At 42.8% G+C, this 24,637-nt stretch overlaps 1 protein-coding gene, 1 long non-coding RNA gene and 1 pseudogene across 11 annotated transcripts in view; 1 reads left to right on the top strand and 2 right to left on the bottom strand.

Annotated features, from left to right (window-relative positions):
- Positions 1 to 1,681: 1,681 nt before the first annotated feature.
- LOC147364719 (synaptosomal-associated protein 23-like) lies at positions 1,682 to 2,316 on the bottom strand (annotated as a pseudogene).
- Positions 2,317 to 13,517: 11,201 nt separating this feature from the next.
- On the bottom strand, positions 13,518 to 22,890 carry LOC147364718 (uncharacterized). Of its 3 annotated transcripts, none has more exons than XR_015134923.1 (2): positions 22,665 to 22,890; positions 13,518 to 14,735 (listed from the first exon to the last, which is right to left on the bottom strand). It is a non-coding gene; the product is annotated as an uncharacterized LOC147364718 (long non-coding RNA). The 3 variants fall into 3 exon arrangements; XR_015134924.1 differs by lacking the exon at positions 22,665 to 22,890 and adding an exon at positions 22,319 to 22,521; XR_015134925.1 differs by lacking the exons at positions 13,518 to 14,735; positions 22,665 to 22,890 and adding exons at positions 21,044 to 21,279; positions 22,319 to 22,549.
- MGA (MAX dimerization protein MGA) overlaps positions 22,570 to 24,637 on the top strand; it is a 148,842-nt gene continuing 146,774 nt past the window's right edge. For 5 of the 8 annotated variants that reach the window (XM_086321793.1, XM_086321791.1, XM_086321781.1 and 2 more), the window contains exon 1: positions 22,570 to 22,940. The gene's annotated coding sequence lies outside the window, so the exon portion shown is untranslated. The remainder of the gene's footprint in view (positions 22,941 to 24,637) is intronic. The other 3 variants (XM_086321796.1, XM_086321785.1, XM_086321774.1) reach the window with 1 other exon arrangement.

Raw genomic sequence — 24,637 nt, 5'->3', positions numbered from 1 at the left:
CCAGTGAACTTCTCATTGCAATGACCTGTCTTGTTGGTGGCTTCCCTAGTGGCTCAGTTGGTCAAGAATCTGCCTGCAGTGCAGGAGACCCAGGTTCAATCCCTGGGTCAGGAAGATTCCCTGGAGAAGGAAATGGCAACCCACTCCAGTACTCTTGCCTGGAGAATTCCATGGACAGAGGAGCCAGGCAAGCTACAGTCCACTGGATTGCAAAGAGTTGGATGTGACTGTGTGACTAACTTTCTCTTGTTGCAGAGCACTGGTTCTAGGGTGTGCAGAGTTCAGTACTTGCAGGACGCTGGCTCAGTAGCTGCAGTTTACAGGCTCTAGAGCACAGGCTCAGTAGTTGCGGCACATGGTCTCAGTTAAGCTGTGGCATGTGGGATCTTCCTGGATCAGGGATCGAACCTGTGTCTCCTGCATTGGCAGGTGGATTCTTTACCACTGAGCCACCAGGGAAGGCCCTCTAAATCATGTTTAGTTAAACAGAGTAAATTCTAGTTTTTCAAAAAAATTTAAAGTGACATAAACTCAATCTGTTTTCTACCTGAGACCAAAACAAGTTTCTTTTTTCCTGTCTAAACAAAATTCTTGGCATTAAGGTAAATCTGAATTCACATGATATACTTTGTTAAACATTTCCAAAAAATTTTAAGCCTGCTGTAAAGAGAAATTCTCATGTTATACTACATATATATTTACATATTTTTCTTCAAAGACAAATTTATGAAGTTAATAGGCCTAAAATAAAAAGTGTTCTTATATGTGCAATATGAAATGGGATCACAGAATCTGTGTACCCAGATGAATCACTAAGAGTTCAGAAATTAAGCTCACTTTAAGAAAATGCATTCCCTCTTTTTTGGTGCCGAGGTTGCAAAGTTGTGATGTATGACAAAAGCTTTGTGTATACAGGCTCCAAAACTAAGCATTGTTCTAAATTGGCTGTAACTTAAATTAAATAACTGTAACTTAAGTTAAAATTAAACTCAACTAGATCATTGTGGTTGGAGAAGGAAATGGCAACCCACTCCAGTATTCTTGCCTGGAGAATCCTAGGGACAGAGGAGCTTGGTGGGCTGCCATCTATGGGGTCACACAGAGTCAGACATGACTGAAGTGACTTAGCAGCAGCAGCAGCAGATCACTGTGGTTACACCACACTTGGCTTTAGGTAGGGTCTGCAGGTTTTACTGAGGTAACAACCTCTTATCTCTTGCCTCCCATCCTGCGCTTGTCCCCACTGCCCCCAGCTTCCTTTCATATGGCTGCATTTGGCAATGCTTCCAAATCTTGGAAGCAGAAGAACCTGCTAAAGTAAACAGAGAGGATGAAAAATGACACTATAAATGATACATGAAAAATCAACCTTAGAGTATAGTCTGAGAAGCAGCAGTCTACCCTCAAGGGAAAAAGAGAGAATTTAAAAAGTAGGGGGACTTGCCTGGCCGTCCAGTGGTTAAGACTCTGTCCTTTCACTGCGGAGGCTGTGAATTTCATCCCAGGTAGAGGAACTAAGATCCCACATGCCAAGCAGCATAGCCAAAAAAATAAAATAAAATAAGGGGCTGTTTTTCCTAGATATTTTCCCACATAACAAAATTTCAAACTCTGGAAAGGTAATGCCTTTGAAGGAGGAGCTAGGGAAGTAAATAAATGATAAAGAAATACAGCAGTAGCTTTAGCTGTCAGTGAGTTTCTTTGCCCTGGCATTGGCATTATCAATATGATCTTTATTGGTGTCAGCCTTTTCTGTGATCTGTTCTGTTTGTCAGTTGTGAGCCTCAATCCCATTGCCTATGTCCAGGGCCATGTTTTTAGGTTCTCTAGGATACTGGCCACTTGAGTCAGGTTCTCTTCCGTTTCATCTTCCCTGGCATGATTTGTTATATGTTTAATGTATTCACCCATTGGCTGCTCCTGTGGTCACTTGACGCAGCTGACCATTTGTCACTCAGCTTGGCTGCTTAGATACTATTACATTGCTAGGAGAGCTGTCTCCAGCATCTCCCCATGTTGCCTTATAGACTTTACCAGACTCAATGTTCTTTGTCCTATTACATGGACATAAACAACGGCCTCAGTCCTTGTTGAATTCTGTTAAAGTCTTCTCTGCTTCTCTCATGTCTTTATTTGGTCTATGCCTCCTTCTGTGTGTTTCAGTTGTTCCCCTTGCGCAACCAGTGTAGGGATAGTCTTGATTCCTGCATCCTGAGCTTCAGTGGCTAAACCCAGGATTCTCCTTGTACTTTCCGCAGACTCATCAGTAACGTGGTTGGCCCTCAGCTGAATTCCTTCTGCTGACAGATTATCCATGATGAATTAAAACTCTTGATAGGTGCGGAAATTGAAATGTGGATATTCAAGCAGTTCTGACTGTTTCTCTCTGGCTGCGGCAGCTCTGACTCCCGCAGGCCAGACTCCCAGCTGCGCCCTTCTTCCAGGTGACTTCTTAAGCAGTGGTTCTCGGAGAGGCAGAGGGAGGAACACGTCAGAGTCGGCTAGGAAACTCTACAAACATCCACAGCACCTTACTTTCCTACCTACCCCAGGGGAATCTGCTATGGTTTTCTCCACCCTCTTTGAGAAGCATGGTCTTAGAGCAAATGCCACATGAGAGAAGGGAGAAGTATCCGCATGGGGGATACACAAAAGGGGTGCTTCTGAATTAAAAGAGATCTCATTCCCAGTTAGAGTTTGTTCTCTTATCCTGTGACTATGTCCAAGCTGTTGACCTTTTTTCCATGGACAGAGCTTTCCCAGAGTATTCAGAAGCCCCAGGAAGACCCAGTGTCTTCCCTTCTGTTTTCTTTTCTGTCACCTCCAATCCTGGGAAGACCAGGTTCTATTGCTAGAGTTGCCAGGATCAGGACTTCCTTTCCTGGTCCCTGTGCCCTCTCTAGATTGAAATATTCTGTCTGTAGCCCCTCTATCCTAGTAGATCCTAGTCTTGTTAGAAACCAAAAGACCCCCAAACCTCCAAGTGATTTTTTAAAAATTTTGCTGCACTGGGTCTTAGTTGAGGCATATGGGATCTAGTTCTAACCAACTAGGAATTGAACCTGGGCATTGGGAGCATGGAGTCTTAGCCACTGGACCACCAAGTAAGTTCCCAGATAATCTTTTTTTTTTTTTATGTTATTTTTAATTGGATAATCATTTACAGTGTTGTGTTGGTTTCTGCCATATATCAACATGAATCGACCATGGATATACACATGTCCTCTTTCTCTTGAACCTCCTTAACCCTTCTCGGTGGTCACAGTGCACAGGGTTGAGCCTCCCGAATCATGCAACAAGTGCCCACTCGATATCTAATTTTACACTTGGCAATCTATATATGCTTCAGTGCTACTGTCTCATGTCCCTCCCTCTCCTTCCCCTGCTGTGTCACAAGTCTGATCTCTATGTCTGCATCTTTATTGCTGCCCTGCAAATTGGTTCATCTGTACCATTTTTCTAGATTCCATATATATGTGCTAATATGTGATATTTGTTTTTCTCTTTCTGACTTACTTCATTTTGTATAACAGGTTCTAGGTTCACCCACCTCACTAGAACTGACTCAAATTCATTCCTTTTTATGACTAATACTCCATTGTATATTTGTCCCACAGCTAGCAGGTGATGTTTGAGTTTCTTCTTAGCTCTGTGGTTTTGGGTTTGTGGTGTCTCCACCAACTTCTCCAGCCAAATTCCTAGAGTAATTTCATGAAGAAATCGGATTTCTCCACTTGATTGTTCTAACCCGATCTGTACCTTTGTTTTCTCTAGAAAGTCCTGCTGTCAGGAGGGTTGCCATTTGGCCCAATGCCCTGTCTGTGTAATTTGCCTTTAGGGATTCCAGATACTTCTACTCTCATTATCAGTTGGGTAAGAAACTCTTCTCCCTGTTTATCTTTCAGATGTTCTTCCTCTCAGCCACTCTGGCAGTTCCTTCACTCCAACCCCAAGGCTGGCGACTCACGGCTAGCCCATCTGCTCCTGCAGCCCCTTTTCTTAGTTGCAACTGTCCACTCAGATTGGGGAAAGGAAGGGAAAAATGGACTCCATCATGCTACATTGTTGCCTTTTATAGTATGATGTTAAAACAAATGTTAAAGCGATTATAATTGGCTCCCATCCCCAGAAGGAACATCTTTCTTTACAAGGAGGGGATGTGTGCATGTGTGTGCACATCTGTTGTGCTGGACTGAGGACAGCATTTGGGCGCCATGCAGGGGCACACATGTGAAGATGGTGTGTTCAACCTGGTCCTGACCCTTCCTGAGGCCCTGGGGGTGGAGGAGCATCTCCTGAGACTCACTTCTTTCACAGGAAGCTTCTGGGCTGTCCCCTTCCCCACTGCAAGGGGTGGCTTATAAGTCTCTCAGTCTTCAGGCCCAGGCTGATGTTCCTCCCACTAGCACCATCCCAGGCAGCTCCTGACTATCCCCAGGACCCTTGGGTGAGACCTCATGGGACTTCTTGTAGGTTTAGGTCACACTCCAGCCGTCAGGTAATGGCACCCCACTCCAGTACTCTTGCCTGGAAAATCCCATGGACGGAGGAGCCTGGTAGGCTGCAGTCCATGAGGTTGTGGAGAGTTGGACATGACTGAGCTCCTTCATTTTCACTTTTCACTTTCATGCATTGGAGAAGGAAATGGCAACCCACTCCAGTGTTCTTGCCTGGAGAATCCCAGGGACGGGGGAGCCTGGTGGGCTGCCATGTATGGGGTCACACAGAGTTGGACACGACTGAAGTGACTTAGCAGCCAGGGGTCCCAGATGCAACCCGATTCCAGAGTCCATAAAGAACAATTCAGCATTTCTAGGAGCTTAAAATCAATTCTGCTCTTTTATCACTGGGACAGAGATTTTTTTCTAGGACCATCTGGACTCCCTGGAGTTGCTGCCAACAGGACAGCAGGGAAACTCCAGACCAGCACAGGCTGACTAGGGTATCGACGTGGTTTCCTGTGATGTCTTCCACTCACCAGGTCAATCAACTGCAGCCTGTTCCTTATATTTCACAGAGTCCTTACAGTGGAGCTGTTTGGTCGCTCCAGGAGCACAGGAGGAAAACAGCGAGGAGGATGAGTGGGGAGAGAAAGACTCATGCAAAAAAGGGAGAGGAAATGAGTGATGCTGAGGAAGGCGAAAAAGGCAAATAGCAACAGCAGTAGCAGCAGGAGCAGAGAAAATTGGGATGTGAGGGTGGGAGGGAAAAGCAGAAAGGCAGGGTTCTGTTCATGATAATATTAACCTGAGTTCCTGGTTAACATTTTTTAGTGACTCATTAAATATGCATAAGAAAGTAAGGAAGGAAGCTTGCAGTTTTAATTCAAGATAAAGCCCAGTGTTTCCACAGTCCCCATCCCTGGGAAGAGCTGTGGGGTGACTTCCCAGGCTTCCCCTGCAACCTGGTCTGGGAAGTCATGGGTGAGGAAACTAGCAGAGTTGAGTGACTTTGCTGCACTCCCCTGCCCTCAAACTGGCAGACGGTCCCCTACGACGTAAGGGTTGAGATGCCAGAAGCTCTTTGAAGGCAGTTTGCTCTGTTTCTTTCTTGGATTTTCCTTCCTCATATTCTGCTTCGTTTTCTCTTTTGTCCTGCTTAACCCTGGATAAATCACTAAACCTTTTGGAACTTCTGCACTTATGAAAATGGAGATAAGAAAACTTTCCGGCCTTTTCTCTAGAATACTGTTGAGATCAGCTTTCATCTATAAAGGGCTTTGTATGCTGCAAATGACAGCACAAATGTTAATTGTGATGGCTGTATTCTAGGATGATATTGCTTTTCTTGGACTTCTCTGCCCTCCCAATGCAGGGTGCACGGGTTCAATCCCTTGTCAGGGAACTTCCTGCATGCTGCATACTGCAGCCTGAAAAAAGAAAGAAATTGCTTTCCCCAACCCATAGGCTTTCCACTCCTCAGTATGGCTGTCAGAAAGCGTGCTATTAATCCAATTTCAGAATTTCCCTATACCTTAGGCCAGCAGGTAATGTTAATGAGGATTTGGAAAACAACCGCTGGGTTGACATGAAGTCTGTCCTTTCGGTGGGTTTTGTTTTCTGCTCTACGGACAGTGATCTACCTCCAGTGTTCACAACTCAGAGCTTTGCTCTCTCTTGATTCAGTTAAGCAAGTATTCCAGGATTAAGTTCCCTAGGAGCTATGGATGTCGTCTCCGCATATCCATTTAGAATAAGTCTGTTTGGGCCCAGAACACCTGGACCCTATGTAAATACTGTGTGTGTGCCCGTGGAATGAATTTGAAAATGCTATGTGAATAAATAATGGAGTAGCAAGGAAGGCATTCTGTGTGATTATGGTGAGATAACCCTAAACCAATAAGAGGGGAACAGGAAAAGTGACTAAGAGAAAATAAAAGCTGATTCCTGGTAGAGACATACGACCTGAATCTGTGCAGCTAAGTAGTGACTAAGAGGGAATGAAATATGACATAAAACTCAAGAGGAGGGTTTTAGCTTGTCCAAGGAGCAAAAGGAATGTGGGAAAGAGAGACTTTAGAATCCATAGGTATCTTCTTGTTCTGCTAGGAGAGGCAGGATCTTGGTAAGATTTCAGGACTTATAAAACCTTCAGAAAAGACTTGCAGATAGCTTAAGGTCAGGTGGCATGATCACATGTTGTCTTCAATCTGTGATTTACTTGCTTGTGTGGATGCCTGGCATCTAGCTCTGATTAGAAAGGGTAATTCAAAGACAAGCTTCTTCTATTATAAGAGACTAGTTGTGTGTGAGGAGCCCCAGGGACTGTGGCTGGATGAGGGAGGTTAGCTGTTCATGCCACGGCTTTGATAGTCTGAACGCAAGTCTGCTGTAGCGCAGGTGCGGCTGATCTTTCCCAAGCCTTCTCACAGTGCAGTTAGAAAAACCTGCAGCCTTCTCTTCCAGGAAAGGACTAGATGTTGCCATGCATCACTTCTCTTGTTCGCCCATAAAGAATGAAGAAGCAGGTCAAAGCTTACCTGTCAATTATTCTGAGTTGACCTCCACTGGGGAATCTCTCCATTGCCCACAAATTAGCCCTCTGTACACCTCTCTCTGTACACCTCTCTTTGGAGAAGGCAATGGCACCCCACTCCACTACTCTTGCCTGGAAAATCCTATGGGTGGAGGAGCCCAGTAGGCTGCAGTCCATGGGGTCGCGAAAAGTTGGACACGACTGAGCAACTTCGCTTTCACTTTTCACTTCCATGCATTGGAGAAGGAAATGGCAACCCACTCCAGTGTTCTTGCCTGGAGAATCCCAGGGACGGGGGAGCCTGGTGGGCTGCCGTCTATGGGGTCGCACAGAGTCGGACACGACTGAAGCGACTTAGCAGCAGCAGCACACCTCTCTCTAAGGAAATCAGTCTTCCCTCCACATCCACCAGGAGGAAGCAAAGAGCACGCCTGCCTGGGTGATGCCAGGGGCAACCTTGCTTCACAAGGGATTGTAAAACTACCCCCCACTTCCTTCCTTCGACAGCAAATGCAGAGGTTAGGGCTTTCCCGCTGGCTCAGCAGTAAAGAATCTGCCTGCCAATGCAGGAGATGCAGGAGAGCTGGGTTTGATCCTTGGATTGGGAAGATACCCTGGAGTAGGAAGTGGCAACCCACTCCAGTATTCTTGCCTGGAAAATCCCACGGACAGGGGAGCCTGGCAGGCTACAGTCCTTAGGGTCGCAAAGAGTCAGCTTAGCGACTAGGCACAGTGAGCATCAAGTTTATTTCCCAGAGTGGGGAGAAGGGAAGTGGGGGAAGGGAGACAGCATATCAAAATGCACTTCCAAGACAAAAATCATTTCTGTGGCACATGGTGCTACCGAGGGAGAGGTGATGACAGCCTCCTCCCATTTCAGGAACAGTTCCCAGAGTTGTCCGTAGGCGGATTCACATGACACATTCTTAAACCCAGTTCCATTCTGAGCTGTGTTTGCTCCTTGTTCACATCTCCGGAACAATGCATCTCTACATCTTTGTATCTGAGTTTGATTCCCAATTGGTTGTCTAGCTGAATATCCAGGCTGGCTTGCTTATCATGCATTTGTGCCAGTATTTATCCTTTCGAATCATGAAGCTTCATCAATCCAGCCCTACTTGTGCACCAGAGCTGGAATATTGAATTGTGTGAATGTTGATACTCTAAGAGAAGTATAATTAGGAAGTTGGGTGTTCTTCACAATGTTTTGATATGAAAAAATACTAATACATGTTGCTGAAAGAGATAACAACCAATGATGCAAATTTGCCTGGAAACTATTCTAAATCCAATTTGCAACTTTCTGTGAGATAAAATTTGGGTTGTGACATTTTTTGATTGATGTCTCTATATGAGTAGGTTTTTGGCTTTTTAGTGTTGCTGATTTTCTGTTCTCACTCCTCAAAGAATCTTTGCCAACATACCACTGACATTTGAGGAAGAGAATAGAGACAGTTTGGCTTCTTGTAAATTCTTCTGTTTCCTTGGTGATGTAAATAATTATGGAACACATAAAAAGTTTTTAGCAAGTTCAAATGTGGTTTTGAAAAAGCAGGTTTGCTACCTGTGATAGGGACAACAGGAACAATCTCAGCAAGAAATTCTCTGCTCTTTAACTCGCTTTAATTTAGAAAATCTTCCTTAAAACACAGGGCCTACTCAGATGCCAATTTAATGGCAATATAAAATATGCACTTAATATGGTTCAATAAAGCTGTTCGGGTGGGTGGGTGGCTTTGGACCTCATCTCTGACAGAATAATTCTCTGCCATCTTCAGCTTTCCTGGGAGAATCCTGTTCAATGGGCAGACCCAGAACCCAGGAGCTTGAAAGGAGGGGCCGAGTCACCTAAAACTGAGGGAAGAATTAATCCATGTCCATTGTGGAGTCTTCACATGGACAGGTTCTCTCCACGGGGGAAAGATGACTGCCATTCTGGAAGAGGTCTGACTTGAATCACACCCTCAGTGGCATGCTTTTCACTTTGACTCTTCTAAACTGTTCTCATGTTCTTCAAGTCCCCAGTTTCTCTTTTTCCTTCCTTTACCACCACATCTTCTTTTAATCTTGGCAAATCACCTCACTCCCTTACTACCTCCCAGGTAGAAATATAAGCTCTGTACATTTATTACCCATGGGATCTTACTGAAGTTATTTCCCTTCTCAGTGATTTTTGCTTCCTTCACTGTAAAATGGGGATAACCACAGTACCTATCTTATGAGGTGGTTGTGAGGATTAAATAAATTAATATATAAGAACTGTTTAGGCCTATACCATGGTGAATGCTTAGTAAATATTAGCTCTTAATGTTTCTGAGAACACAGAGGCCAATGACGTGAATTCCATCATCCAAACTCCTCTTCACCTGAAAAAAAACTCTGTCACTCTCTACCACTGCCTCCCTCAGAGCAAAAACATGTCTTATTTTCTAAGTCTGTGCTCTCCACCTGTGTCTTGATTCCATCCCCTCCCATTTACTCAAGGGAACTTTGTTGAATGAATTCTTTTCTCCTTCATAGTTTAAATTGATTCCTTTTTCCTGGCTCCTGTTTCTCATTCTCAAACACACTCAGGTCTCTCCTATTTTGAAAAAGGCCTCTGTATGACCCCCATGTCTTTGAGTTACTGTCCCATTTTCCTCCTCCTTTCACTGCCAAATACTCTGTGCCTCCATGTCTTCGTGACTCACTTTCTCGTTATTCCTCTGCCATCTGGCTCCCTCTGCCACCCCCCACTCTCACATGGCTATGTCTGTGGTCACCCATCTCCAAATTCAAAGGACTTTTCTTGATTTCTGTCCTCTTTAGCCACTTTGCAATGGTCAGTATTGCTGGCTGTCATCTACTCTGTGAAATCCTCTCCTCTCTCACACTCTCCTCTGAGTGCAAGTCTGTTGTGCTGCTGCTTCTCCTTCCCTGTGTCTCCTTTGTTCAATAAATACCCTTACAGGTTCCATTTTTTTCTTTCTGCTCTTTGGTTGTGGACATGGAGAGGGTTCACCATGCAACCTACTGACCTCTACTCTTACTCTTTGATCTCTTGCAGGTCTTGTGCCTTCCCATCACTCCTTTAAGTATGGCACCTGCCTCACTTTTTGTGCTCACCTCTTTAGCCTCATGCCTCATGCTTTGGAGAAGGAAATGGCAACCCACTCCAGTGTTCTTGCCTGGAGAATCTCAGGGACGGAGGAGCCTGGTGGCTGCCGTCTATGGGGTCACACACAGTCGGACACGACTGAAATGACTTAGCATAGCATAGCATGCCTCATGCTTGCTCTCATTCTCTGTTTTGGCCACTCTGGCTTTCTTTTGAGTTCTTGAAGGTGCTGGAGCCTTTCTGACATGGGACTTTTGTTATTGCTGTTGTTTAATTTGCATTCATCTTCATCTTTTTTTTTTTTTAACCCTCATTGTTACTGTAATTTTTTTCTATTTTGAAGATTGAGATATAATTCACATACCACAAAATTTTATCCTCTTAAAGTATATGATTCAGTAGGCTTTAGTATATTTACGAAGTTGTGCAACAGTTACCACTATTTCATTCCAGAACATTTTCATCACCTCAAAAAGAAATCCTATACCCATTAACAGGCCCTCTCTTTCTCCCTTGTCTCCATCAGTCCCTGGCAACCACTAATCTACTTTCTGTCTCTGTGTTGTGGGTTTTTGTGCATGCTGGTCCTTTTGCCTAGAACCTCTCCTCTACTTTATTCCCTAGTCAGCTTCTGTTTTTCCTCAGTGATCAGTGCCAGTGTCCTTGAGCTGGTCAATTCCTCCTACATGCTTTCACAGGAATATGTACCTCTTTTGCAGAATTTGTTATAAATTGCAGTTTTATTCTCTGTGTGTGGAGTCATTTATAAATGCACCGAATTGTACATTTCCATTAACACCAGATTCACTTGAATGTAATAGTATGATACCCAACTAACACAAAAATGCATATTTTTCTCCCCACATCAATTCCTCCTTCATACTTCCCCATTTGATGATACTTCCTCATTGTCTCAAGCACACAGGTTCAGTTTCTTGAAGAACTTTGATTCCCTTCTCTTTCGTCTTCAACATCCAGTTCTCTTCAAATCCTCAAGTTGAGTGGATTCTTTTGCAAGTCCTTGCATGCCAGCCTTTAGTAGTGTCCTTAATGCTCAGTAAACACTGCCTGATAACGAATACCTTATGGAGCTATCTGCAATAAAGGAAATGGTTGTGGCCATGATGTTGGGTGAGTCTTAGAGACTGCCAAAGGGGTGAAAGAGAGAGGTGAACGCAGAGAGTGGAGGGTGGCATTGGATGGAGACTATCCTATACTACAGAGAGCTGGAGAAAAGCAGTAAAGTACTAAGAGAAGCAAAAGGAGAACCTGGCTAATGTACCACAGTCCAATCACCATTTTTGAATATCTGTTACCTGCTTGGTGCTCAGATTATGGTGCTACAAAGATGAATCAGAAGTTGTTTCTTTCCTAAAGGAAGCCAGGGTCTGGTGAAGGAAACATTTATGTAAACAAAAATTCACAATAGAATGTGGTAAGTTTTATAATAAGACTATTCACAAAGTATTCTGTGAGCAAGAAGAGGTAGTGACTAAGACTGTAGCAGCACAGAGGTGGGTAAAGGTGGGTGGGCGTCACAAGATGACTGGGACTTCAGCAGCCTGTAATCAGAAAGAGTGATATGCCAGGAAGACAGAAGAACTGTTAACAGGCCTGGGCCCATGTAGAACTGCAAATCATTTTGTTTAGCTTTAGTGTAAAGGGTAGGAGGGAATATCCTGGGAATTCAGCCTGGGGCTCCTTTGTGAGGAATCTCACAGGAGGCCAAGAATTTATTGTCTAGTTAATAGAGAGTCTTCAAAGTTTTTTTTTTTTTTTTAATTTGGCCATACCCTGAAAGGCTTGCAGGATCTTAGTTCTCTGACCATGAATCGAACCTGCGCCCTTAGCAGTGAAAGCACAGAGTCCTGACCTCCTAACCACTATTTCAGTTCAGTTCAGTCACTCAGTCATGTCCAACACTTTGCAACCCCATGGACTGCAGCACACCAGGCTTCCCTGTCCATCACCAACTCCTGGAGCTTGCTCAAACTCATGTCCATTGAGTCGGTGATGCCATCCAACCATCTCATCCTCTGTTGTCCCCTTCTTCTCCCACCTTTGATCTTTCCCAGCATCAGGGTCTTCTCCAATGAGTCAGTTCTTCGCATCAGGTGCCAAAGGATTGGAGTTTCAGCTTCAACATCAGTCCTTCCAATGAATATTCAGGACTGATTTCTTTTAGGATGGACTGGTTGGATTTCCTTGCAGTCCAAGGGACTCTCAAGAGTCTTCTCCAACACATAGAGAGGCACAGACATAGAAAACATGTATGGATACCAGGGGTGGAAAGGGGGAGTGGGATGAATTGGGAGATTAAGATTCACATATATGTACACCTATGTATAAAACAGACAAGAAGTGAAGTCGCTCAGTCGTGTCCAACTCTTTGCAACCCCAGGGACTGTAACCTACCAGGCTCCTCTGTCCATGGGATTTTCCAGGCAAGAGTACTGGAGTGGGTTGTCATTTTCTTCTCCAGGGGATCTTCCTGACCCAGGGGTTGAACCCAGGTCTCCTACATTGCAGGCAGACGCTTTACCGTCTGAGCCATCATACCACAGTTCAAAAGCATCAATTCTTTGGTGCTCAGCTTTCTTTATAGTCCAACTCTCACATCCATGCATGACTACTGGAAAAACCATAGCTTTGACAAGATGGACCTTTGTCAGCAATGTAATGTCTCTGTTTTTTAACATGCTGTCTAGGTTGGTCATAACTTTTCTTCCTAGGAGCAAGTGTCTTTTTATTTCATGGCTGCAGTCACCATCTGCAGAGATTTTAGAGCCCCCCAAAATAAAGTCTGTCACTATTTCCATTGTTTCCTCATCTATTTGTCATGAAGTGATGGGACCAGATGCCATGATCTTAGTGTTCTGAATGCTGAGCTTTAAGCCAACTTTTCCACTCTCCTCTTTCACTTTCATCAAGAAGCTCTTTAGTTCTTCACTTTCTGCCATAAGGGTGGTGTTATCTGCATATGTGAGGTTTTTGATATTTCTCCCAGCGATCTTGATTCCAGCTTGTGCTTCATCCAGCCCGATACTTCACATGATATATTCTGCATAAAAGTTAAATAAGTAGGGTGAGAAAATACAGCCTTGACGTACTCCTTTCCCGATTTGGAACCAGTCTGTTGTTCCATGTCCAGTTCTAACTGTTGCTTCTTGACCTGCATACAGATTTCTCAGGAGGCAGGTCAGGTGGTCTGGGATTCCCATCTCTTTAAGAATTTTCCACAGTTTGTTGTGATCCACACAGTCAAAGGCTTTGGCATAGTCAATAAAGCAGAAGTAGACTGCCAGGAAATTCCCTGAAGTTTTTTTTTAAATTAACTTCATTAGGTATAATTTACTTACATTCTAATATATAGATTTTAAGTCTACGGTTCTAAGTTTTGATAAATACATCCTTATAACTACTGCCCAAATCAAGATATAAAACATTTCTTTTTAAAAAATTGTCCAATAATGTTATTTATTTATATATAGTTGATTTACAATATTAGTTTCAGGTATACAGCATAGTGATTCAGTATTTTTACAGATAATATTCCATTAAAAGTTATTACAAGATAATGGCTGTAATTCCCTGTGCTATACAACAGACATATCTTATTGCTTATCTGTTTTATACACAATAGTTTGTATCTCTTAATCCCATTCCCTTATTTTGCCCCTCACCTCTTCCCTCTTCCTACTGATAAGCACCAGTTTGTTCTCTATACCTGTGAGTGTGTTTCTGTCTTGCTGTATACATTCATTTATTTTTAAAATTTCATAGATGAGTGATATCATACAGTATTTCCCTGACTTCACTAAATTTAATGCTCTCTAGGTTCATACAAGTTGTAAAGGGCAGAATTTCATTCTTTTTATGGCTGGGTAATATTCCATTATATATCTTCTTTATCCATTCATATCACATCTTCTTTATCCATTCATCTTTTGATGGACACTTGAGTTGCTTCCCTATCTTGGCTATTGTAAATAATGCTTCTGTGAACTTTGGGGTGCACATATCTTTAAAAAATTTTTTAAATTTTGTATTTATTATTTATTTTGGCTGCACTGAATCTTCACTGCTGCCATGTGGGCTTTTCCCTAGTTGCAGCGAGCAGGGTCTACTCTTCATTGTGTTGCATGGGCTTCACATTGCAGTGGCTTCTCTTGTTGCCCAACACAGGCAGGTATCTTTTTGAATTAGTGTTTCTGTTTTTCGGCATCACTGACTCGATGGACGTGAGTCTGAGTGAACTCCGGCAGTTGGTGAGGGACAGGGAAGCCTGGTGGGGTCGCAAAGAGTCAGACACGACTGAGTGACTGAACTGAACTGAACTGATACTATTTTCCAGAGTGGCTGCCCTAAGATACATTCATACCAACAGTGTACCAGGATTCCTTTTTCTCCATATCCTCTCCAACATTGTAAACTTTTTGATGAGAGTCATTCTGACAGTGTGAGGTGTTATCTCATTGTGGTTTTGCTTTGCATTTCTCTGATGATTAGCAATGTTGAGTATCTTTTCATATGTCTGTTAGCCATCTGCAGGTCTTCTTTGGAAAAATGTCTATTCAGATCTTTTGCTTTTTTTTTTTTTTTTGGCTTCTCCACACGGCTTGTGGGATCTTAGTTCCATGACAAAGGATAGAACCTGGGCCCCCTGCAGTGGAAGCACAGAGTCTTAATTAACTACTGGACCACCAGGAAATTCCCTCTTCTGACCATTTTTGGTAGGATTGTTTGGTTTTTTGACATTGAATTGTATGAGCTGTTTATATACCTTGAATATTGCCACTTGTGGGACATACCATTTACAAATATTTTCACTCATTCTGTAGTGCCTTTTCATTCTGTTGATGGTTCCCTTTGATTTTAAGTTGAATTATGTCCCATTTGTTAAGATATAGAACCTTTTTTTTTTCACCCACCCAAGAAACTCCTCTTGTGCCCTTTGCAATTGATCCCCTCCTTTCCCCAAGGAAACGACTGATATGATTTTTATTACCACGTTTGGTTACTTATTGATATGTAAAACCACCCCAAACCTAGTGACTTAAAACAATAAAAATCATTTATTTGCTCATGACATTGCAATTGGTCAGGGTTTAGTGGAATCATTTTGTCTTTGCTCTCTGTGGCATCAGCTGAGATAGCTTGACTGAAACCGGAGAACCCACTTCCACAATGACTTGCTCAAATGGCTGGCAAGTTGGGATTGGCTCTTGGCTGGGATCTCAGCTAGGACTGCCAGTTATGGATCTCGTTTATCTTCCACGTGGCTGTCTGGGCTTCCTCACATAATGGGTTCCAAAAGGAGGAAGTGAAAGCTGCCAGTCCTTTTAAACACTAGACTCTAAACTGGCACAGTATCACTTCTGGTATATTGTGTAAGTCAAAGCAATCATAGGCCAGCCCACGGGCACACAGGCTCAGTTGCATCAAGGCATGTGGAATCTTCCTGGACCAGGGATTGTATCTGTTTACCCTGCATTGGGAAGCAGATTCTTATCCACTGTACCACCAGGGAAGTCTCCTTTTTATTGTTGAGTAATAGTCCAATGATAATCAATATGTTTATCCACTTTTTGTTGATGGACATTTGGGTTGTTTCTAGTTTATGATTATGAATAAAGCTGTTATAAAAATTCTTATACAGCAGTTTTTGTAGCTATATGTTTTCATTTCTCTTGAGTAAATACCTAGAAATTTGAATTTCTGGGTCATGGGATAGGTATATGTTATAATTTATAAGAAATTGTTAAACAACTTCCAAAAGACTGTACCACTTTACACTTCCAGTAGCAATGTACAGGAGTTCTAGTTGTCTCAGATCTAGCCAACAGTTGTTATTGTCAGTGTTTCAAATTTTAAATATTCTGGAAGGCATGAAGTGTTATCTCATTGTACTTTTAATTTGTATTTCTCTAATAATTATTACATAATTTTATTTTTCATATGCTTATTACCATTTTGTAGGATGTTCTTTTTAAAAAAATCTTATTTGGGTGCACTGGGTCTTCTTGTGGAATGTGGGATCTAGTTCTCTGACCCAGGATCAAACTCAGGCCCTCTGCATTGGGAGCACAGAGTCTTAACCACTGGACCACAAGTGAAGTCCCAGTAGATGTTCTTTTATTCATTTACTATAGCTGTGTTGGGTCTTTGTTGCAGTGCATGAGCTTTCTCTAGTTGCGGTGAGCGAGGGCTACTCTAGTTGCAGAGCATGGGCTTCTCACTGCAGTGGCTTCTCTTGTGGAGCACAGCTCTAGGCTATGTGGGTTCAGTAGTAGCAATGCGCAGACTCTAGAGTGTGGGATTGTAGTAGTAGTGTATGGGCTTAGCTGACCTGTGGCATGTGGGATGTTAGTACCTGGACCAGGGATCGAATCTGTGCCCCCTGCATTGGCAGGTGGATTCTTAACCACTCAGCCACCAGGGAAGCCCCCCAGTAGATATTATTTGTTAAGTGTCAGTTTAAGTCTGTTGTCCATTTAAAAAATATTGTGTTGCTGTCTTGTTATTTTTGAATACAGGTGTTCTTTATATAGTCCAGATGTTTATACTTTGTCATATACAAATATTATTACCATATGTTAATAGATTGGAAGATAATATTATTAAAATATTAATTATTCACAAATTGACCTACAGAGTTTATGTATTTCCAATTAAAACACAAGCAGGTTTTTAACAGAAAATGAAGAGCTCATTCTAAAATTTTATATAAAAATACAAAAGACTTAGAATAGTCAAAACAGTTTTGAAAAAGATAAAATTGAAGGACTTATACTACCTGACCTCAAGACTTACTACAGATTTACAGAAATCAAGGCAACATGGCATTGGTATATGGACAAATAAATAGGTCAATTTAACAGAATAGAGCCTAGATATAGACCCAAACATAAGCAAAAAATTGATTTTTGAAAAAGATGTTATAGTAGGCAGTCTCTACAATGGCCCACATTGATTCCTACCTCCTGGTATTCACACCATTATGTACTCTCTTCTGTTTGTATTTGGACTGATAGAAATGATAGGATGTGGTTTAGTCCCTAAGTTGTGTCTGACTCTTGTGATCCCATGGACTGTAGCCTGCTAGGCTCCTCTGTCCTTGGGATTTTCCAGGCAAGAATACTGGAGTGGTTTACCATTTCCTTCTCCAGGGGATCTTCCCGACCCAGGGATCAAACCTGGCTCTCCTGTACTGCAGGCAGATTCTTTATCAACTGAGCCACCAGGGAAGTTACTTCTGGGGTAAGGCTTAAAAAATGCTTAAAAAATGCTATGACTTACACTGTGGGGGCACTCTTTCTTTCTTGGATGGTTCGCTGTTGGTAAAGAACTAGTAGTCCTGTTGTAAAGCAGCCCTGTGGAAAGGCCCATGTGTCAAGGGACAAAGGTCTGCCAAGAACCACATGAGTGAGCTTGGAAGCGGACTCCCCTCCCCGCAAATCAAGCCTTTGGATGAGACCAAAGCCTTGGCCAACAGCTTCACTGCAACCTCATGAGAAACCTTATTCCAGGGCACCCATATAAAATATGCCCAAGTTCCTTAACTATAGAAACTATGAGGTAATGAATATTGCTGTTTAAAGCTGTTGCAGACCAAAAGAAGAAGAAGAAAAAAAAAAACTGAAAAAGGGAATTCCCTAGTGGTCCAGTGTCAGGACTCTGAGCCTCCAGTGCCGCAGGGGCATAGGTTTGATCCCTGGTCAGGGAACTAAGATACTACAAGCCAAGCAGCCAAAGAAAAAAACAGCTTCTAAGTTGCTAAACTTTGGAATAACCTGTTAAACAGTGATAGATAACTAATATAGGTGCCAAAGTAGTTTGAAGAAGGAAAAATAGTCTTTAACAAATAGTGGTGAATAAATTTAATATCCTTATGGAAAAAAGTGAAACTCAACCCCTACCTCACACCATACACTGGCATTAATTTGAGCTAGGTATTAGACTAAAAGCTAAATCTAGTAAACTTCTTCCCCAAAACACAGAAGACAATCTTTATAAATTGAGGTGGACAAAGATAATTTGGACAAGATACAATAGTGGCAACCATAAAAAAATGTTTGATAAGTTGGACTTTCTCAATAGTTTTAAAATAGAGGCATTATATGATGAGATCTGTATTTCAGAAAAGTTAAGATGAATGTGACAGCAGTGTGTCTGTTTTTCTCTCTCTTTCTCACACACACACAAATACTCAATACTAGTAACCATTAGAAGTAGCCAAGTTCAGTGAAGTTGAATTGATAAATACATATCAGAAATGTTTGTCTTAACTTACATATTCTTTCATTCTTTCATTCAATTAACAGATACGTTATCTTTTAAAAACTGTAGTAAATATATATATATATATATATATATATAACATTTACAATCATAACCATTTTTTAAGTGTGCCTTTCAGTAGTGTTAAGTACATTCCCATTGATGTGCAAGCTCCAGAACTCTTTTTATCTTGCAAAACTGAAACACTGTACCCTTTAAACAGCAATTTTCCATCTTCCCTTCCCTCCAACCCCTGGCAACTGCCATTCTATTTTCTGTCTCTGTGAATTTAAGTACTCTAGATACCTCATATAAGTACAAAAGAAGTATTTGTATTTGTGTGACTGGCTTCTTTTCATGTAGCATAATATCCTCAATATTCATCCATGCTGTAGCATGTTTCAGATTTTCCATCCTTTTTCAAAGCTGAATAATATTCCATTGTATGTATATATTGTATTTTGCTTATCCATTCCTCTGTCCACAAGCACTTGGGTTGTTTCCTTTAAAAAATGGATTTTGTTATCCATTTTATAATTTCCTCCATTTCTGTATAATTCAGTGTGGTTGTTATAAGCCATAACTAATGTTCCCAATTACTTTATCAACAAAGGTCTGTCTAGTCAAGGCTGTGAGAGTTGGACTATAAAGAAAGCTGAGTGCTGAAGAATTGATGCTTTTGAACTGTGGTGTTGGAGAAGACTCTTGAGAGTCCCTTGGACTGCAAGGAGATCAAATCAGTCAATCCTAAAGGAAATCAGACCTGAATACTCATCGGAAGGACTGATGCTGAAATTGAAACTCCGATACTATGGCCACTTGATGCAAAGAACTGACTCATTGGAAAAGACCCTGATGCTGGGAAGGATTGAAGGTAGGAGGAGAAGGGGACGACAGAGGATGAGATGGCTGGATGGCATCACTGACTCGACAGACATGAGTTTGAGCAAGCTCCAGGAATTGGTGATGGACAGGGAAGCCTGGTGTGCTGCAGTCCATGGGGTCGCAAAGAGTCGGACACGACTGAGCGATTGAACTGAACTGAATGTTCCCAAATCTTACTGTCTGAAATCTACCTAAGTTATCTTTTGCTCTGATGCTGGGAGGGATTAGGGGCAGGAGAAGGGGACGACAGAGGATGAGATGGCTGGATGGCATCACTGACTCGATGGGCGTGAGTCTGAGTGAACTCCAGGAGTTGGTGATGGACAGGGACGCCTGGCGTGCTGCGATTCATGGGGTCGCAAAGAGTCGGACACGACTGAGTGACTGAACTGAACTGAACATATTCACTGCCAGTTGATTAGGTGTCTCTGCTCTATGCCATCCATATTATGGGACCAAGGCTGACAGAGTAACCACCAGTTGGAACACTGTTAGCAGCTGTGGCAGAAGAAAAGAGAAAATGGCTGAATTGCATGCCGGCCTTTAAAGCTTCTTCCCAGAAGTGATACATGTCACTTTCACGCATATTTCATTACCAAAGCAAGTCATGTAGTCATTCCTAACTTTATAGGAGCAAGGAAAAGCAATTATATCATGTTCCTGGAAGTTGGGAGAACCAGAAATATTTGAGGATAGTATAACTGTGAACAACTACTTCCAAGATCACCATTAATACTCTTCAGCACTCAGTAAAGTATCTGTCCCAAACTTCAATAAACAGATACATTAAAAAATCATTTCACTCAACCTTACTAAGAGTATTCACTGTGTAGGACATTATAAACCTTTTATTAGTGTATTGTAGAACAATATAGATGACAAGTTTTGTATTCTAAAATCAACTTTAACATGCTATTATCATTATAATGAAATAACTTGTATTTGTAGGGTCTCACAGAGATAAGGTTTGAACTAATGCTGTAATAGTGGGAGAAGTTGAAAATAGGGATTTACCTTAAAAAAAAAAGTTTCAACGTTTGAAGCCATAGAACTTTGTGACTAATTGAAAGTGACAAATAGATGAAAAAGACCAGTTAAGGGTAGGAAGCTTTCCTAGACTGGGAGACTTATTGAAATGGTGGTGTTATTGCCCTTTTAAGGGAATGCAGTAGTAGCAGGTGTGTGATGCAAAGAGACAATGAGTTTGATTTTTGGAACACTGAATTTCCGATGTCTACAGGAGGCTCTGCCCTTGCTAACCGTCCCTTGCTAGGAATGGATAAGAGCAGGAGAGGATAATGAACTGCTGGAAGGAGACCGGGAAAGGAGAGTCTAAAACATTGTGTTATATAAGTGAAGGGAAGAATGAGTTTTGTGGATGTGTTTACTCTGAGGTATTTAAATGTAAGCAATTTTTAACCTTCATCAAGTGCAGGAACAAGTGCCCCCTATACCCTCTAGCCATCTCTGTATTATTAATATCATTATTTTACTTCAATAATGTCTACAGTTTAGCATCTTAAATGACACGTTAAGAGGAAAAAAAGCCCCTTGAAATGAAGGTGGGAGATAATGTAACAGTTTGTACCAACAGATGGGCACCAGGCACCAAGGAATCTAAAAAAGATCTGCAGTGTAAGAATCTGTTGGTGTGCCTCTAGCACTGTCTAGGGGAGAAACAGAATACTGGAGGAAAAAGAATTCAAGAATATGCGGTATTGGACACAGGATGCTGGTTAAAACACAACCTTTACCACTAACTTGTATTCACAGCTATACAGTGCCTCCTATTCACCAAGGACTGTGACAGGTGTTCAAAATATTTTTATTTTGGAATCATCATGACAATCCAAAGGCTAAGTTTATTGGCCCCAAATCGAAGTTAAAGGAAGTGAGGATTAAAATGTTAAAAAAAAAAATCTGTTTAAGGTCAAAGTACAGAAAGTGGAGAATTGCAAGTTCACACAAATGGGTCTGATTTCAAGGCCAGGGCTCTTTCCGCTATAGTCAATGACCCCAACCTAGTTGTGCGTCACAACTGCCTGGAGAAAACACAGAAACACATTTTTTAGTTTCCCACTCAAGACTGTCTCAGAAGGTGGTAAAATGGTAACCCACTCCAGTATTCTTGCCTGGAGAATCACATGGACGGAGGAGCCTGGTGGGCTATAGTCCACTGGGTTGCAAAGAGTCGGACATGACTGAGCGACTTCACTTCACTTACTTTTCTCTCAGGGTTGTTGTTCACATTAAATATAATAAAGTATACTGGACTGTTTGATTAACATCAAGTTTAACATTGATAGGCAATTAATTTAATAGTTTTAGTACATGTGATTGTCTAATTTCCTTTCTTTTGATTTCCTAGTCAGAACATAATCTTCTGATAAGTAATTAGGCTTATCAAGTAAGTGCTTTGAAACCAGAAAAGGGTGTGAAAACAATATATTTTGGCTTGATAACCGCATTATAAATTAACTCTTAATTTCTAGCTTATAAATCTGCATTCTTGAGTCTGAGCAGTGCTAGTCAAATTCCTCCAGTTTAATCATTCCTTTGTTAACCGAAAAAACAAAGTTTTGAAATCAGCAAAGCTGAAGAAGGGAGTTAGAGCAGAACAGATACGGATTGTTTTAATTGGGAGTAGAATATCAGTTTTTTGTTGTTGTATTTGTTCTGGAGGTCAGTTTCGTGAATATAGTACAAAATTAACTCATTTAAATGCAAGACCACCTTTTCTCATCTTAGTAGATGGTGTTTTTTTCGGCTTCAATACATCATAGCTAGATTAGGTTGAAACAGAAAATGTAGTAGGGCTACATCTCTGGCTCCTTTAAAATTCCTCCTGCTCCTCTCACCTCCACTTTCCCCAACAATAGCAGAACGTTTATCAAGAAAGGTCTGGTCTTCAGTCCCCAAAGACATTCTGAAGCATTATTTCTACTTGCTAGAGGGGTTTAAAATAAGTTGTATCTAAATTAGCATTCTTCCCCTCCCACTACCACGAACTTCTGATAGTTTGCTTGTAGGCAAATACTTTTTTCTTTTCAATATTCAAAAAGTCACTCAGCAGGAACTTACCAAATGCATTCTCCCTGGAAGAAAAGTTAAGCAGTTTCCCTAAAACCACACAGCCATCAAACAAGTGGGGGAAGGGAGACTGAAAGTGCCTGTTACACCCAGTCTCGCTCCCATAATTACCCAAACTGCCTGCATCCCCGCCGTAGGACAGGGTTTTCTACGGGACAAGAAAGGAAAACCAGGGAGGTGAGAGCCAGGAAATCGGGAGAGGTGCCTTTCCCGGCATGCTCTGCAGCACACCGAGGGGCGCCAGACATATCCCGGCGTGCATCGGGGAGCGCCCAAGGGCGATGGTTCCCGGCTCCTGGAGGGGCACGCGAAGTTAAAGCGGTAGGTGTGACCTTACTTAGTTTTGAGTCCCAGCTTTCTCGTTTCCACTTTAGGAATATAATCTCATGACGGCTGAAAAGGAGGTCTTCTAACTACCCTCCCTTTCCGCGTGCGAACGACTTTCGGCGCCGCTTCGAGAACGGTGCCAGGTGATTAGCGGTTAGGGGCGGGCCCGAGCTGATCACGTGATCAAACCTGGCCGCCAATGATTAGCCGGGTGTTCCAGCAGCGCGAGGATTCCCGGACCCGTGTGCGGAGCGGCTCGTGGGCCCGCTGCGGTCGGCCCTGGCAGGTACGCGCAGGCGCCCTGGTTGCCACGCGCCCCGTCTGTCCCCACGCGCCCAGCGGCGCTTACTTGGCGCGAGGTGTTAAGAGTCTGTCTTTTTCTGGGGCGGGGGGACAAGAAAAAGGTGGGGGGCAATGGCGTCACGTGGACGCCACAGCCAATCGCACTCGGAGGCGCACCCACAGCTCTCCCCGGCGCCCCGGGGTGCGACGTGTTCAGTGAGGTTCGGCTCTCCCCTGCCGGTCCCAGCACTCTTTCGAAGCGCGTGTGCAGCCTGTAAAGCCTGGCCGCGGGTTTTCGTGGCGTCCTGCTCCGCTGTGAGCACGGACGACAAGTTCTAGGCAAAATGGCTGCTGGAAAGAGTCGCCTAGTAGGGGGAGCGCTGGGGCCGCGTGAAGGTCACATGACGAGGTTGGCAGCGCGTGCTGCTGGCGCGGGGACGGGGGAGGGTGGAAGGGGAGAAGAGCGGCCAGTCATGTGCTCTCGACTGCGCCGTTCCTAGGTTTTCCAGCGCTTTTCCTATGGCCTGACTGGCTGTTTTTACTCCTCCCACCTCGAAGCGTGGCAAGCGTCGGTGAGAAGCTGTGTGGTGTGGTAGACCGAACAGGGTTCTGGGAATGAGGACACCTAGGGTGTAGGCCTTTGGCTGCTTTTGTAATTAGCAAGTCATGTTCCAGTCCTGGGGCTTCCCTGGTGGCTCAGCGGTGAAGAATCAGCCTGACAATGCAGCGGACGCAGGAGACGCGGGTTCGATCCCTTGGTCCGGAAGATCCCATAGAGGAGGAAATGGCAACCCACTCCAGTATTCTTGTCTGAAAAATTCCATGGACAGAGGAGCTTGGCAGGCTGCAGCCCACAGAATCGAACTGGGCTCAGCACGCTTTTACGTTGCCAGTCCTGGCCTCTGTTTACTCATCGTACAGCTCTGTATAGGAGGTTATTATTATTATTATTATTTTTAAAAGCCTTTAGAAGGTATATGACCTCTACCTCATCCCAATGTCATGCTGATAGCAAAACAATTAAAAACAATCATTGTGAGATAAGCCGGTCTCCCCATAGGAGAAAACCCACAATAGGCCCCCTCCCTCCATCCTTAAAGTGATGTGGGAAACTTGGTGGAGGTAGCTTGTTATAATATTCTGGACACGTCTGTCTGTAGTTAGCAGTAGCATATATACTCTGTACCTGGCCACTATCTCATTTGAAAAGTATTTTGTCTTAGACGTCTAGTCCCTCTGTGTTTTCTTGGAAAGAAATCAAGAGGGAAGTAGTATTGTCATAACTGTGGAGATAGGGAAACGAAAGGAGTTAGAGGGCATGTGCTAGTGCCCCAAAACTCTGACTGGAAAGAAGTGATCTTCTCCACTTGGTGGGCCGGTCTTTATAAAAATTTTGAGGCTTCCTACCACCAACCTTCGGTGTTTTTCATAGTTCTTGGCTCCTTGCGTCAGTTCTGCGTTTTACCAAGGGTCAAGGTTTTAGTGAAATGAAGCAGGCATAAGTTACGTGTTTTTCATATCATTACCTGTGCTTTATGGTACATTTGGTGTATCTTGAAGAGCCTTTTGAATTTTGTGGGCGCACAATCTGGAAAACATTTATTGAACAATCATGGTAATAGTTATCACTTTTGAACAATTACACTAGTAGTTAACATCTTCCTAGCCTAGTACTTTATATGTCTTAATTCACTTAGTTCT

Source organism: Bos grunniens, chromosome 10 (assembly GCF_055505025.1).
Source record: "Bos grunniens cultivar Pamir isolate PY7600 chromosome 10, Bosgru_T2T1.0, whole genome shotgun sequence".
Taxonomy (NCBI): Eukaryota; Metazoa; Chordata; class Mammalia; order Artiodactyla; family Bovidae; genus Bos; species Bos grunniens.
Note: the sequence above shows the minus strand (reverse complement) of the source record. Positions and strands in the feature narration are given on the sequence as shown.